The following is a 17,132-nucleotide window of genomic DNA, read 5'->3' as shown; positions in this document are numbered from 1 at the left end:
ACTGTCAAAAGTCAGGGGGTTAAAATTAATGAGAAAGTGAGGGTGGTAGTTCAAGGGTCCCAACCTGCAGAGTTATGGAGAAGGCTAATACAACAAAGCACCTTAGGGGCAAAACAAATGGGTAGCCAACAAGAATACTACTAAGTTTATCCCATTAGATCAAATTAAGGATGGATTACATGGAGGCCAATAAAAAGATAGCATCCTTTGCTCAGTTTCTGGACCTGAGTCACTTTTCAGACCTGTAGCCCAGACTGAAGAGGTGGAAAGACTATGACTCCCTGGCATCTGTACAAGGTAATGATGCCCTTTGGTGTTTCCTCAAAGGGACCCATAGCCATTTGCCCTGATAATTCTGTGCTTAGGAAAGGGGAAATATAAGGGATTTCAAGGATTGTTGAACATAAAAATTAATTGACATTGATAATTCAGATACTCAATGTCCCTGTTGCTGCTTTGCAGGGGGTGAGGGAGGAGTTGGGTTATATAAAGAGTCCTGGGAACATTTAAGCTTACAGTGGTTTCACAGCATGTGTGGAAGGCCAGGTGGAAGCCTCTGAAACTCCTCACCCTCGTGTCTTCTCTTCACTTCAGCCAAGATAGTAATACATTATAGTATCACTTGGCAGGATGTAGTACCATCCTTAAAGATCTAAAATATGCAGATGATTATCTCATCACATGTATGTTAATTCACCATTTTGGCTCCTGCAGAAACGTTATGGATCCTAGAAGATGGCTATAGACAAGCTCAATGAAGTAATAGCTTTGATTGCAACTGCTTTGCCAGATGTGGTGTCATTGTTAGAGCAGATACATGTGGCCCAAATATATGGAATATCATCTTGGTTTGCACAAACGCATTCTTTTCTGTCAGTCAGAGAAGGGAATCAGAAACAATTTGCATTCACGTGGAATGGACAACAATATACATTTATAGTTTTGTAAATGATGCCACTTTATCCTAAAGAACATAGATCTGTTGCATAATGACTATGTTGAGGCTGGATCAACAAGTGGTGAGAACATTGAGAACTAGGTAGGAGATGTGTTCCAGAGGGAGGATCTGAATCTTATGAACTTTCAGTAGATAAACCTTATAAACTCTGCCACACTCCTAAAATTTTTTAGGGTTCCAATAGTGAGGGACAGTTTGGTGCATCCTCTCTAAAGTATAAAGCAAATGACTGTGTATTTTCTTACTCTGAAGAAGGACGCACAATGCTTGGTGAGCCATCCTGAGTCCTGGAGGCAGCATATGTCACACCTGAGGATAGTGTTCCAGCCGGTATAACAGTTGATGCAAAAGGCTGCCTGTTGTGAGTGGTGCCCCCAGCAGGAAAGAGTTCTGCAGCTGATCTAGGTTGCGGTGAAAGCATGGAACCGATTATCCCTTAGACCCTCTAAAAGTAGTTGATAAACTCTGCCAACACCTCGATATTGAACTTCTGGCCTTCTGAATTGCAAGAGAATACATTTTCTGTTTTTTTAAGTCATCTAGTTTGTGATAATTTGTTATAGCAACCCTAGAAAGCTAATAGCCCATGGGAATTAACGGTGGAAGCAGGAGTTGCCATCACTCCCGGTGATTCACTGGGGAGCATTATGCTTCTCATCTCTGCACCCCTGAGTTCTGAATGACTAGAATTCTATGTACTCAGAGGGGACACCTTTCTTCAGGGGACCCAATAAGTGCCACCGTTGGATTGTAAGCTATACTGCCACCCTGATGTTTGTGGCTTTCTATATGTAGGGACTAAAAGCCAAGAAGAGAAATCACTGTCTTGGCAGAGATGGGTACCTTTCTTCATTAGGAGGAGGTAGGGCTGCTTTTACATGATAAGGATAGGGAGGATTACAAGTGGAATTCAGGCAAGAGTTTTCTAGGTGCTCTTTGCCCACTTGTGGGTATAAATGAACATATATGGACATAGCCAACAGCCCCAGGCTATGAAGCACATAGTGACTAGACTCTTGGGGATGAGGGTTGGGTTATACCACCAGATAAGTTACCAATACTAGAAGAGGTGGTAGCTGTCAGGTAACTTCAGGACCTGTCTCAGCCTCAGAGAGCTGCCTTGGCTGAAATCATATCCTTCCCAGAAGAGAGCATGCATCTGGCTAATTTAGCTCAACAAGGCCCATCATGACAAATAGCTATGAAGTGACTATCCCTATACAGAATGTAATGTAATAGCTGACACTTAAGAACATGGGATAAATATGCTTCTGCCTCTGCATTTTGGTAATGGTTTGGCAAACTCCTTGCTGGAATATTGTAATGACGTATGTAAGGTTGACCTTTATAAGTCACCTACAAGCTTCTGCTCAGGCAGAATGTATTAGTCCATTTTTGAAAGTGAATAGACCATATAGCATGGTCACCTGTGCCTTAGAGAATGACTAGTTACTTATTTGCCTAATGGGAATAATTCAAAGAATGAAGCTTAATATATTAAGCCCTAATAATATTCTGTGGAAACAGACAGAGTACAATGCTAAATCAGACATATGAAAGCATTTTAAATAAGCAATACAATGTAAATAGAGGCAAGGCTTTTTTTTTTTTTTTTTTAAGATGGAGTCTCACTCTGTTGCCCAAGCTGGAGTGCAGTGGCCTTAACTTGGCTCACTGCAAACCTTCGCCTCCAGGGGTCAAGTGAGTCTTCTGCCTCAGCCTCCCAAATAGCTGGGATTACATGCATGCACCACCACACCTGGCTAACTTTTGTATTATTAGTAGAGGCGCATTTCACCATGTTGGCCAGGCTGGTCCAGAACTCCTGACTTGAGGCAATTTGCCCGCTTTGATCTCCAAAAGTGTTGTAATTACAGGCGTGAGCCACCATGCCCAGCCTGGACATTTTTGATGAAGATCTTGGTGAGAAAGCAAAATAATATGCCAACTGCAATTTGCTAATTTAAATAACTCAATTTAGCCACTACACAGCGGCACTTTTACATTAAATCCCAGTAAAAATTCAGTTAGCATTTGCTATATACCTTTCATCAAAATACTAGCATACTAGGATACATGAAAGATTTAAAGGTAAATGCAGTATTATGTAAACTGCTCGAGCTTAAATTTTATTAGTAAAATAAGATGCAGCACCAGGTTAATAGTAGCTAACATTTGCTAAGTGTTCTCTGTACTGCCCAAGTTGCAGGACCTGCACAGGCGCCTTGAATTCTCACAGTAGAGGTAGTGTACAGTACTTAGCTCCCTAAGCAAGCCAGGTCCTCTCCTGACCCTGCTCTGCCTAAAGCTGTTCTGGTAGCGAACCGCCTGTGCTACTCCTGTGGGCAGGGAATCAGAGCATTGTTGCTGCTGCTGCTGTCACTACAAACTAAAGGATCTGCTGCAGTTGTTGAGACCACTGCCTCTTGTCACTTGTGGGTACAACCTGATGGCATCTCTCGTCACATGTCCTGGTGCATTGTTATTGCCACGGAGGTATGAGATGCAGTTGAACTTGCTTTGGGTCCACTTTTGCGTAATGGAGAAGCCTCATGGGAGTGACCTCTAACAAATGGGAGACAGAAGTAAGTGGCTAAACTTATTCCCTCTTCTCCCCTTTCACAGTAACTTCAAATGTTCTCTCCGAAGATGTCCTGTGAAATCAGGAAATCAGACTGTCACAGACTCTGGCCATACAGGAGCCTACTCTGTGAGGATTCTCTCCCCTTTACCACTTTGTTTCTCTTTCACCCACTCCTGCTTCTGTGGGACTGCACATTTAATACTTTCCTAGGAAACTGGGCTAACACAGGTAGAAGTTGCTAATACCAAGCTGAACGTGTGCTTAAAAAAATACAAAGAAAATGTAGAACAGAAAAAGGTAGAAATACAAATCGGGGTCACTGTGGAAGAATTTAAGGATATTCCAGGCCTGGTGCAGTGGCTCATGCCTGTAATCCCAGTACTTTGGGAGACTGAGGTGGGTGGATCACCTGAGGTCAGGAGTTAGAGACCAGCCCGACCGATATGGCAAAACCCTGTCTGTACTAAAAATACAAAAATTAGCCAGGAGTGGTGGCAGGCAGCGCCTGTAATCCCGGCTATTCTGGAGGCTGAGGCAGGACAATTGCTTGAACCCAGGAGTTGGAGGTTGCAGTGAGCCCAGATCTCGCCACTGCACTCCAGCTTGGGTGACAGAGAAAGACTCAATTTCCCCCGCCCCCCAAAAAGGGTATTCTACATGGGGAGGGAGGGAATTGCTATGTATGAACCACACTAAACAAAGGAAACATTTTTCAAATAAAAAGACTAAAATGTGTTATTTAAATCAATAAATAATCTTGAAGATGATTCATATTTTGATGACATTTGTGTTACTCAGTATTTTCTTTCAAAGTGATTTGAATTTGTAGGCATACCATCATTTTGGTTCCAAATTGATGCTACTTTGTTAGCGCAGCATCACTGGCTCCAAATGACTCCTGGCTTTCCTACCTAAAGGTAGGAATGTTTGGAAAATCACTATTTCTCATGTTTTGAGGATAGCTGTGTGTAATTCTAAAAGAATATTTTTCAAACTAGTTTTTAATTTGCATATATTTTACTGATTCATTTTTAATTTTGGGATCAAATACAGCGTCAGGTTCTGGGTTTGTCGCTTCTGAAATATTGACTTAATTTCCTCTCTTATTTCCTATTAAGAGTGTAAGTTTATAGCACCTCAAAGAGAAAAAGTAGAAAGTGGACTAACAGAGTCTCACACTATTAGTTCTTAGCACATTGCCTGACAGTGTTTATATTAATGAAGAAATTGAAACTGACTCATGAAGTGTGAAACTCTATACTCTCTGGGATATTGTCGCTAGGCTGTAATTAAAACAAAAGATGCGGCCGGGAGCGGTGGCTCAAGCCTGTAATCCCAGCACTTTGGGAGGCCGAGGCGGGTGGATCACGAGGTCAAGAGATTGAGACCATCTTGGTCAACATGGTGAAACCCTGCTCTACTAAAAACATACAAAAAAATTAGCTGGGCATGGTGGCGTGTGCCTGTAATCCCAGCTACTCAGGAGGCTGAGGCAGGAGAATTGCCTGAACCCAGGAGGCGGAGGTTGCGGTGAGCCGAGATCACGCTATTGCACTCCAGCCTGGGTAACAAGAGCGAAACTCCGTCTCAAAAAGAAAAGATGCAAAATAATTGTTACTGGAAGTCATAATGGAGTTATATTTGGTCCCTTGGTTTCTTTATTCAATATTGTCTACAAGCGTTTTACATCAATGAGGACCAAGTCATTAATGGAACCTCAGAACCAACTGATTCTAAACATTGAAACAGTAACATTTCATTAGAGTGCAGCTTTCCTGGGCTAGATGAAGGCTAAGGATTCCACACGTGAGTTAATCTAAGAAAACATAAAGAGAGAGAAGAAATGCTTTGTAACTGTGTTTCAAATTTGAAAGCTTGCACAGTCCTAAGAAAGCAATTGTGGATTTCCAGAATTGCACAGATGTACTGGTTAAGAAAGCATAGCTCTTTTTGAGAAAAACCTGTGAGTTCAACAGAGGTATAAAAGTCAGAGTAAAAATAAACCTACTCTTTAAATAGCTCATGTAGCTCTGAAGCAAAAATAATTTTTACATAGTTAATGCAAAGAAATGGCTAATGTAGAGTAGAATCACAATTATAGATATGAAGTGCAGACACACACACATTGTTATTTTACATTTTGAGATTTACATATATTCTATGTGGCATTTCTGTAAGAAATACATATATGTAATATCTATATATGCAATATATATATTCCTTATTATACAAATTTAATATAAAGGGTCCTCTTTTTAAATGATGCAGGTTTCTCTTAGCCTCCAAGAGAAGAAAACACAATGAAAGCAAGGTTAGCATCACCTATATGGCTTTGACCTTTAAGCATCTGGTGCCAAGTGCTTTGTCAGCCCATTACCATGTAACATACCCGATGAGCTTATCAAACTATCTTCCTTTGCTGATAGTATTTCTCTGTTTCAAAAAAAGAAATGTACTAAATGCTATCAGACAATCATAATAATGAAAAAAGACTAGTGTTATCGAAGTTTCGTTTGCCTAGAAACTCTTCTTGTTGACTAAAAGGAAAGTTAAAAAAAAATTTTTTTTTCTCTGAATTTCTGTCTGGAATGCCACCCAGGCCTCTCAACCCAATTTCTAACTTGAGTCTAAAGAAAAGATTTGATCTTCTTTATCTCTCAACTTGACAAAATGTTCTTCTTTTTTGAAATCACCCCCTTTTTTTTAGGTGTGCTTGTCCATGTGTTTTATAAACGAAAGGGTCTTGGAGGTATAAAGCAAGTATTTTTTTGTTTAACCTTTGAACATCCTCTTAAGTATCTACCCCACTAAGTTGACATTCAAAAAATATTTCTCATTAAAGTCTTACTTTCCCTATAGTGGCTTGGAAGTAACAGAATAAAGTGTTGGATTTACTTTCTTCATTTAGAGGGTTAAATACTTATAGGCAACATTTCATTTCATTGAACAAATATGTGTTGAGGCCCTTATGCCTGGTAATGGTTTATACTTATTAAAAGATTAACTGACACAATCAGTTATGTGATTGAGTTATGTGGTTGATACTTAAAAAACGTAAAAGTCATTCACGGATTACAAAATATGCTTGTCATGAAACAAAAGTCTGTACTTGTTGCCAAATGATGTTATTTGGTCAAATGACCAAAGATTACCAGTCGCCAGCTCTATACCTACTCCTATGGCATGAAATAAATATACAGGAAAGGGAAAACTTACACTTTATTCATAGGTGATGATTTTGCTTTAATCCCATGCAGGACTGTAGTGACCTAGGCTGAAACCTGAGAAAAACTCTTTCCTCAGCACTTCCAACCTGAAATTCCCACTCAGCATTTCTCTTCCACGAAAGTAGGATGTATAGATGGGGGTAAGAACAGACATAATAGGGAACACAAATTGTCTCTAGTCACAATGGATAATAATAAAGGAATATAGCTTACTAATATGTGTCATGTGAGTCTACATAAAGTGATAAGGATAACTCAATCCTTTTAAGTGACCTTTGCTGACTCTGGGATTAACTTTAATTAGCAGGCCTCTTATACATTGCCTTAACTTTTGTCAAAATAGAAGTAAGAATATTCTGGCCTAGTGTGGTGGCTCACATTTGTAATCCCAGTGCTTTGGGAGGCCAAGGTAGGCAGATGGTGAGAGTTCCGGAGTTCGAGACAAGCTTAGGCAGCATGGTGGTGAGCACTTGTAGTCCCAGCTACTTGGAAGGCTGAGATGGGAGGTTGGGTTGAGCCTAGTAGGTGGAAGTTGCAGTGAGCCAAGATTGTTCCACTATGCTCCAACCTGGGAGACAGAGCCAGACCTTGTTTCACACACACACAAAAAGAAGTGAGAACATTCTGATTTTAGATCAAACAACTTAATCCATGAGCTTCTGCTTCATGCTAACTGAAAAGTCATCATTAGGAAGGAAGGTGTATTACCTACTAAGATAACCATCAATAAGTAATAATATAATTGTGTGTAGTTCAAATAAATGCATTTGCATATCACTTTAGACTACATCTTGAATGATACAGCATAAATAATAAAAGTCAGCTCTCTTTCTGGAACTTGTCATTCACTCAGTTTCCATTTTAAAAAGGCACTTAATTTGACTGGCCTTCAGTGAATTCCTGATTCCTCAGTATGTTGATGTCTTCTAATATCAGAATGTTCGAGTGCTGTGATCTTCATTTATACTTTAACTATGAGTTGAGTCTAAAAATAGACCTCATAGCACTCATTGAGGCCACTACTTTATGAGCACACTATATCATAAAGACACTATTTTTTAAAGAAAATGTAAAGAGATCTTGGTCTTAACAGATGGGGGAGAATAAAGAAAACCAACATGGCTGTGGCAGAGAGTGAGAAGCATCTGCCACCCACAAGAAGAGGAAGAGAGGGTTCCTGCAGGGCTCCTTGTACCACTAGGAAGAGAGAGGGCTGAGAGTCTGCACAGTCACCATCCCATCTATTCTTCTGGCTTCTACCTGACCAGTCCGCTCACTCAAACACCACTTTCATCAAGATGACCAATGGTCTCCATGCTGCCACTTCCAAGGATCAGCCCCAAGTTCATACCCTCTCCTCAGTATATTACACAGATTGCTACTGTCTTTTCCCTCAAATGTATTTCCTTTGGTTTCTGCCAAATCACACTCTTCCTGCTTTTCTCTTACCTCACTGGCCATTCCCTCTTAGAGAACTTTGCTGGCTCACTTCCTTTCTCTACTTTAAATGCTGAATCTACATGTTACAACCAAATGTGTGACTGTGTGTAATACTGGGGTTCAGGAGTTCAGGGTGCCCTCAGCTCCCCTGAGAGGACGTTTCTCCAGGTTCTTGGTCTCCTGCCCTCTCAAGAATGAGAGAGTGGACCACGGCACAGTGTACAGTAAATGCTGGATAAAAAGTGTTTGTAGAAAGTGATTTCTTTAAAGAGAGAGAGAAACAGGAGAAGGAGAGAGAAAGAAACAGCTAACTCTCACACTGAGTGAGAGAATCCAGAAAGATGGAGTCCAGGAGAGGAAAGCAGCTTCCACACTGAGTGGAAGGGAATAGAGAGAGATGGAGTTTAGGAAGAGAAGACAGGCTTCCACGAGAGTGTGGAAGGGGACCCCAGAGGGGAAATCCAGGAGAGAGAAAAACAGCTTCCACGAGAGCGTTCGTGGAAGGGGACCCAAACATGGAGTCTGAAGGGGTGTGGAAGAAGTGGACTTTAACCTGGGAGGAGCTCCACCTTCTCTAAGACTCGCGGCCAATGCAAGTAGTTCCTTAGAACTTCTGCTGGAGTGACTGACTCTTAGTTTCTTCCTGTGCCCGCGAAATTCAAACATAAACAGTTAAATCTCCGGAATGTAGAAAGATGGGAGGGCATGGCGCTAAGTTCTTGCCCTTAAAGCTACGCCCCCTTGTGGACCCAGAAAGAGAACACATTCCCTCATGTGCACTTTCTACCTACATGATCTTGCTACGGTGCCCTGTGTTCTCCCAGTCTTCCAGCATACATATCAAGAGAGATCACCAGACACAGCAGCAAAAAGAGTTTAGTAAGGCCACGTATAGGAAAGGTTTCTGTAGTACTTGGCAGTAGCTCAACATGCTTCCTCATACATTGCATGTAATGCTAGCATTTTAAATCTCCACCCTTGGGTATGACTTTTAGAATTACTACAAAGGAGTAACTACAAATTGAGGTTTAACTGTGTATGTGAGGCCCCAAGGAAGTAGTTCCTAGCCCCCTAAAGCAGGAACTTGTGGTCAATACCTTCTTGTTCTTTAGTTGCTGAATCGCTGGAAGTTTGGTAAACTAGAGCCTGAATAAGGGGTTTTGGTTCTTTTTCTCTGGACCAGATAAAAACAGAAAACCAGCCAGCCTTCCTTTCTCAATCTTATCCAATCTCAACAACCTTTTTTGCCTTGTTTTTAATTTTTAAAGACAGTTTTATCCGATATAAGGATAGCTACTCTTGCTTGGTTTTGTTTTCCATTTGTGTGGAATACTTTTTTCCACTGCTTTGTCTTGAGTCCGTAAGAATCCTTACATGTCAGGTCTCCTGAAGACAGCAGATGTTGAATTTGTGATTTTTCATCCATTCTGCCAATCTGTATGTTTTCAGTGGAATATTTAAACCAGTTACATTCAGTGTTAATATTGAGATGTGAGATACTGTTCCAGTCATCATGTTGATTGTTACCTAGATACTTTGTTTTCTTCATTGTTTTATTATTATTATTTTAGACAGAGTCTTACTCTATTGCTCAGGCTGAAATGCCATGGTGCAGTCTCAGCTAACTGCAACCTCTCCCTCCTGGGTTCAAGTGATTCTCCTGCCTCAGCCTCCTGAATAGCTGTGATTACAGGCACCTGCCACCTTGCCCAGCTAATTTTTGTATTTTTAGTAGAGATGGGTTTCACCATGTTGGGCAGGCTGGTCTTGAACTTCTGACCTTAAGTGATCCACCCACCTTGGCCTCCCAAAGTGCTTGGATTACAGGTGTGAGCCACAGTGCCTGGCTGTGATATTGTTTTTATAAACTGTGAGTTTTATGCTTTCAAGATGTTCTCTTACAGTGCATATTGATCCTTTGTTTCAAGACTTAGAGCTTCTTTCAGCATTTTTTTGTAGGACTGCTCTAGCAGTGACAAATTCCCCCAGCATTTGCTTGTCTGGAAAAAAAACTTAATTTCTTTTTCATTTATGAAACTTAGTTTTGCTGGATACAAAATTCTTGGCTCAAAGTTATTCTGTTTAAGGAGACTAAATATAAGACCCTAATCCCTTCTGGCTTGTAGGGTTTTTGCTGCAAAGTCTGCTGTTTGTCTGATTGGTTACCTGATGCCTTTAGCTCACTGCTCTGAGTCTTTCCTTTATGTTGACTTTTGATAGCCTCATGATTATATTCCTTGATAATGTCCTTTTGCAGTGAATCTTCCAGGAGTTCTTTGAGCTTCTTGTATTTGGATATCTAAATCTCTAGCAACACCTGGGGAGTTTTCCTCAATTATTTCCTCAAATAAGTTTTTCAAACATTTTACTTTCTCCTTTTCCCCAGGAACACCAATGATTCATAGGTCTGAACATTTTACATAATCCCATATAGAAATAAGAATGGAGATTTTGTTCATTTCTTTTGATATGTTTTCTTTTTGTGTGTGTGATTGGATTAGCTCAAAAGCTTTATCTTTAAAATTATTTCTTCTACTTATTCCAGTCTACTATTGTTAAAATTTTATACTGCATTGGCTGGGCACGTTGGCTCATTCCTGTACTCCAGTAATCTCAGCACTTTGGGAGGCTGAGGCAGGCAGATCACTTGAGGTTAGGAGTTCGAGACCAGCCTGGCCAACACAGAAAACCTTGTCTCTACTAAAAATACAAAAATTAGGTGGGCATAGTGACAGGCACCTGTAATCCCAGCTGCTTGGGAGGCTGAGGTAGGAGAATCACTTGAACCTGGGAGGTGAAGGTTGCAGTGAGCCAAGAATGCACCACTCCAGCCTGGGTGACAGAATGAGACTCTGTCTTGAAAAGGCAACAACAACAACAACAAACTTTACACTGCATTTTGTAATGCCCTAAATGTATTTTACATTTTCAGAAGTTATGATTGATTTTTTAAAAATTATCTAGCTCTTTAGAAAAGTTTGGATTCATATTCTGAATTGTTTCTTACATTTCTTCATGTTTGTTCTCATGTTTCTCTTATATCTCCTTGAATACCATAAAAATCAACTCTTTGAATTCTTTATCTGGTATTTCAAAGATTTCATCTTGCTTTGGATCCATTGCTGGAGATGTACTGTGATCTTTTGGGGGGTGTTATGGAACCTGTTTTTTCATATTGCCAGAATTATTTTTCTGGTTCTTTCTCATTGGGGTAGACTTTTTTTTTCTAATTATTCTTAATTTTATTTTTGATTCAACTGTTTTTTTTTTAATTTCTTTTTCTTTCCCCTTTAATGATGTGGCTTCACTGTTTACAGTTCATTGTAATTTAATTTGTGGTTGGTGCTTCCAGGGAGTGAAGGCTCTTATGAGTTCCTTGGTTACAATTCTTTGTATAACAGCTCTCTTAGAACCTGGCTGTAGTAGCTATATGCCCAGTGTATGAGCAAGTTCACTGACTCCTGTGAGGTTGGAATGGCAGAGGTCTCTTAAAACTTAATCTCATTTCTCCCTGGTGCACATTTATTTATTTATTTATGCCCTCATATTTTATTTTCTGGGTTAAATAGGCTTCAGATGAATAGGGAAGATGGCTATGGGTTAAACTGGCTGTGGCTAAAGTAGATGGGTTGATGCAATACCTAATGGTGCACTGAGGTCCCAGCCTTGACAGAGACGATTGAGGAGCTCTTGGTGAAATGTGCTGAAGTCTTATCAGGGGGAAGAGTGGGAGCCACATCAGCTCGCCTGCCAGGCCAGTAGGAAAATGAACTACTTCCCAGTCATTCTCCTGACCCTGGGTTTCAGCTATTCAGATCAGACAGGTACCTATTTTTATTTGAATGTTTCACATAAAGAGGGATCATGACTCTACCCTTCATGCAAGACAGACCTGGAAGGCACTCCTGCCATGAGGATGCAGTCACTTTGAAGTGTTCCAGAAAGGCTGTCTACAGGTATACCCATGCTGAGCTCCCATGGGAGAAGCCCCAGCTGTGTCTGCAGTGGTGAATGAGGGGAAAAAGAAGTCCCCCTTCTCCAAGATCCTTCACAAGCACCAGGGCTGCTTGCCTGTTGGGGTAGAGCCACAGACTTTCCTCTCTGAGCCCAGCACTGCACCTGTGCCTCTGTTGAAATAAACTTCTCACAAGCAGAAAGTTTTGAAACTCAAGTCTTGCTCTCTGGATTCTTTTGTCCAACAGATTGCTTCCTTGATGTGGTGCCCTCCCCCTCCTCCTAGGAGTAAGAGTTCCTGAGAGCCAGACTACTATGAGTACTACTGCTTTTCTGGGTTCAGCTGTCCAGTGGGGCTGCCACATTCCAGGCTGATTCTGGGGAATCTCTGCAAGGGATCCAGTGATATGCCCTGTCCTTAAGTCTTCCAGCAGTGGGTCCCAGCACCAGCTCTGATGGGGGTGGCAGGAGAGTGACATAGATTGTGAGATTTCCTTGATTATGAATAGCCTTGGTGTGTTGGCTTTCTCAAATACTGGTTGCAGTAATGAAGAACTGGTCACATGGACAGACTCAGGACCTCCAAGCTAGCCAGGGTGCTGCAGGCAATCTGATAGCTGAGGTCACACACAAGTTTTCTCCTTCATGGGTGACATGTTATTCTACCCCACGATGCTATAATGGACTGTGTCAGTTGGCCTCCAGCCTGCAGGGGGTGCCTGCAAAGTACACCAGCTGCAGTGGTAGTGGTAGGATTTGTGCTTGCCTTATGTTACCCAGGGGATGTATTTTGGTGTCTCTGGCAATGAGTGGGGCCACAGGGCTCCTAAAAGTTTCTGTCCTTTGTGTTAAGGTACCAGGGTGGGTGGAGGTGCAAAGCCAGTAGGGTCTGGGTCCTGTATATCTGTGCTCTGGCTGTCCACTTGTGGGGCAAGTAGAAGCCCCAGCTGGGGTCAAAAGGTGGTTATCTGGCCATTGGAGTAATGTTCCAGGGAGGAGCACAGCTGCCTCTGTTGCATAGAAGAGTCTGCCTGGGAAGTGGGGAGTATCAGGTAGCAGTAATCCCCAGCCAACTCCCATGAACTTGGCAAGGCAGGTTTCACACCCACTAGTACCAGGTAGCTAGGTTCCAGGCAGTCTGTGCTCAGAACTCAAAACTGCCCCAGGCCATGAGCCTGCCCAGGGAGACAGCAACCACAGCTTTCAGACCATGTCCCTCCCCGTCAACCTGCATATCTGGGGCACACAGCTCCTGTGCTTATGGCTGCAGCACACTTCCCACTTGCCCCTTGGTTATGGCCAAGGGAGTTTGTATCCAATGGAGATCTATTATAAATATCATTTGGGAACTTCTTTTAACCTGTGACTGCTGCCTGAGTCAGCTGACAGACTTCCATGTGGTCATCTGTGAGGTAGAATCAGAAATAGCTTCCCTCTGTCCTGACTGGAGACTGGGATTGCACACAAAGCACTTTCTACTGCTGCTCTTCTCCTACACTCCCCACCACTTACCAAGTCATCTCCAGCACTGAGTAGGGTTAAGATCTTCCTCTATGGCCAGGATTGCCAGGGTTCCCCAGTGGAGGGTGTAAATCCTGGAGGTAGTTTACCCCTCTCGCACATTGGTGTCTAGATCATGAGTTTTTACCTGGGTTTGTGAACTGACGGAAGCAAATTTATTGTTTTTGGAAATTTGTTTATTGCCACTTATGGTTAATAAGTAGGTGGAAGTTTGCATCTCCTCACAACCAGGAGGCAATGCAAACGTGTTTCAAGCTAGATATTGCCTGCCACACCAACGAGCAACTATATCAGAGATGTAACCCATTCCCTAAGCCTATTGAAGTTATAGCTCTTTGTTCTTTTAGATGCTCAACAGCCTCTCACATGAAAGATTTGTCCAAGGCTAATTCACCATTATTCTTGTGTCAGAATTTGGTCAATTATCTATTGGAAACAGTCGACTAAGAATTCTCAGAATCAGCAATTGAACATAGGATCCATTTAAAGATGCAGCCTAGGGTGCTATACTTAAAAATATAGGCCACAGAGCTCTAAATGTTCATTTGTCCAAATATGGGGAAATGCCTATGTAAGATTCTAACAATCTAAATAATATTTTAAAAAACTCTAATTTTATTTTGGGTATTACTAATTTTTGCCAATGAGAAACCTATTTTTTTATGCTCATTATGTGAATTACAAAAGCGTCAACTGTTGCCAAGAGCTAAACTAGTTGAAGCTTATTTATTAGCCACCCATAAGTGTGACCTTTCCAATTAAATGCTAGCTAATTATACCAGAAACGTAAATTCCCGATTTAGGGAACTGGCTTCCCCTACATATAGACTGAAATGAGCTAACAATTTATATCACATTAGATATGTTCAACAATTTTAAATAAATTACAGATATAAATATACCAGCAAAAGATGCTGCTCATTAAAGAAGACAATTACTATCCTAATTAACTGAATTTATAGACAACTAGGGATACCAGCCATGAAGTTGACTGAATTCTTGTTAGTCATTATAAAAGATACATTGAACTTTATTTATAGTTGCTGTGTCAATAACTCAAGTAGACACATAACCTTTTTCTCCAGATTCATATTATACATACTGTATAATCTTTTTGTAGTCATGGAAGTTAGCACATCCTACACAGCTTTATCACTTGACTACATTTTTCATTTCTTTGGCTCTTCAGAATCCTGTGAAATAGGAATAGGAATTTTCTTTAACTGTAAAGACCTTTGAATTTGATGGAATCTTTCATTCTTAACTATAATTTCAGGATTCTTGAACTCTTACGGATGTTTTTATCAGTTGAATACTACATATTTCTTATGGCTTTGTGTAACTTACAATAACAACCTCTAATGTCAGTCTACTGATATAATTGCTATTATGCCCCGTTGCAGGAGACATTCAAGTATAAGAACTCCTTCTTTTCTAAGGTATTGTTCTCAGGAAGAAAACATACAATGCTACTTTAAGGTGTATATGACATATTACAGTGACCCCCAAATCTATATCTCTGACCCCAATTACTTTCCTGAATTCTGAAGTTTTATTTCTGATGTTCTACTAGACATTTTACTTACATACCTAATAAGAATCTCAAGCAATCATGGACAAAATAGAATTGAATTTTGCACCTCACCTCTTTAATCTCTTCCTCTTACATCTTTCTCATCACAATCCAAAAGCATGAATATTCATTCACATACTCAGGCTAAAAACCTACGAGTTATTCTTGATTCCTCCCCTTTTCTTGCCCATTCCTCCTGTTCTATCCACCCCATCATTATGTTCGGTTGCCTCTGCCTATAAACAGAACCTGAGTCACTCCATCCAAGTCACCATCATCTCTCAGCAGAACAATTTCAATATATCTTTAACTGGTCTTGTTGCTTCTGCTCCTGCTTTTCTGTCATTCATTCTTCATGAAGCAATTTTGTTAAAATTGAAATCAGATGTTCTTTCCTCCCCAAAACTCTCCAGAATTTTTTTATCACACTCAGAATAAAATCCAAACTTAATACCTATTTTTTACATGATATGATCTTTGTAAATTCTCTGCCCTCATCATCTGCTCACCTGCATCCTCAATACACAGTGGTAAGAGAGCTTTTTTATTTTCCTTAAACTCACTGAGCTTATTTCTCTCACAGGGATTTTGCTGTAGTCCTTCCCTCTGAACAGAATACCATGTCCTCTAATTGTAGGAATAATTAAAAAATTTTTGAATAATTAAAATTTCAGCATAAAGCACCCCTTGCTGCTCTCTATCACACCACACTATTTTAATTCCGTCCATTGCATTTATCAATATTTACATATATTTTTGTGGTCACTATTTGGCTTTTACAATAATATGTACAGATCCTGCCTATTTTGTTCACTACTATATTTCCAGGGCTTATGGGATGTGATTTTTTAATGTATATTTTAAAAACAGCAAACATTCAGAATATAATCTAACTCTTCAAATATCTATTGATAATTTCATCCAAATGTTCCGTAAGCAGCTCAGTATTTAATTTCATAATTACTCTTTTTTCTGTATCCCCTATGACAAAGACCATCACCACCTGTCCATGTGATGTTTCTTAGTGCTCTTATAGGTGACTTTCAAGTCCAGAAAAAATTATTCAGAGACTACATTTTCTTTAATATGTGAACTTGATTTGATCCTATGAATTTGATTATTATATTTATTAATATGCCAATTTTAATCACCTTTAAATTTTTTTAAACTAGTTATTTATATTTTGTAAAAATTTTCAACTATTTTTATATATCTATTGTACTTAACATTTCTTTTAGAATCACCTCATCTGACTCACTATCAAATAACACCATCAGAAGTACTGAATACATTCTTAAAAATCTAGTAAATCAAACATATATATATAGAGAGAGTCTTACATTCACTGAAAAGTTGCAGAATTGCTTATATATATAATAAGAATTTACTTTAAAATAACAAGTCTAACTCAACCATAAATTTATACATTTTATAACAGAAATAGAAAATAATAAAAGAGAAAAAGTTCTCATAAACCTAAAATAATGAATATGCACAGTTTTGTTCTCTTTACACAAAAATATTAATATTGACGAGAGAGCTGGAGGAATAGGGCTGAATAAGCCTCCAGGAATCCTTTCTTCCCACAAGAATACCAATTTGAACAACTATCCACACAAAAAGCTACCTTCAGAAGAACCAAAAGTCAGGTGAGCAATCACAGTACCTGGTTTTAACATGATATTAAGTAAAGAGGCATGAGAGGGTAGGAAAGACAGTCTGAAATCATCTACATCACCCTCCCCACCCACTGGCCATGGCTGTGTGTTACAGAGACAGAATCTGTGCACTTAGGGGAGGGAGAACACAGTGAATGAGGGACCTTGCATTAGAACTCAATGCTGCTCCATGGCAGCAGAAAGCAACATGCATCAC

This window comes from Callithrix jacchus, chromosome 3, assembly GCF_049354715.1.
Source record: "Callithrix jacchus isolate 240 chromosome 3, calJac240_pri, whole genome shotgun sequence".
Classification (NCBI taxonomy): Eukaryota; Metazoa; Chordata; class Mammalia; order Primates; family Cebidae; genus Callithrix; species Callithrix jacchus.
The sequence above is the reverse complement of the archived record's forward strand: the minus strand, read 5'-3'. Positions refer to the sequence as shown.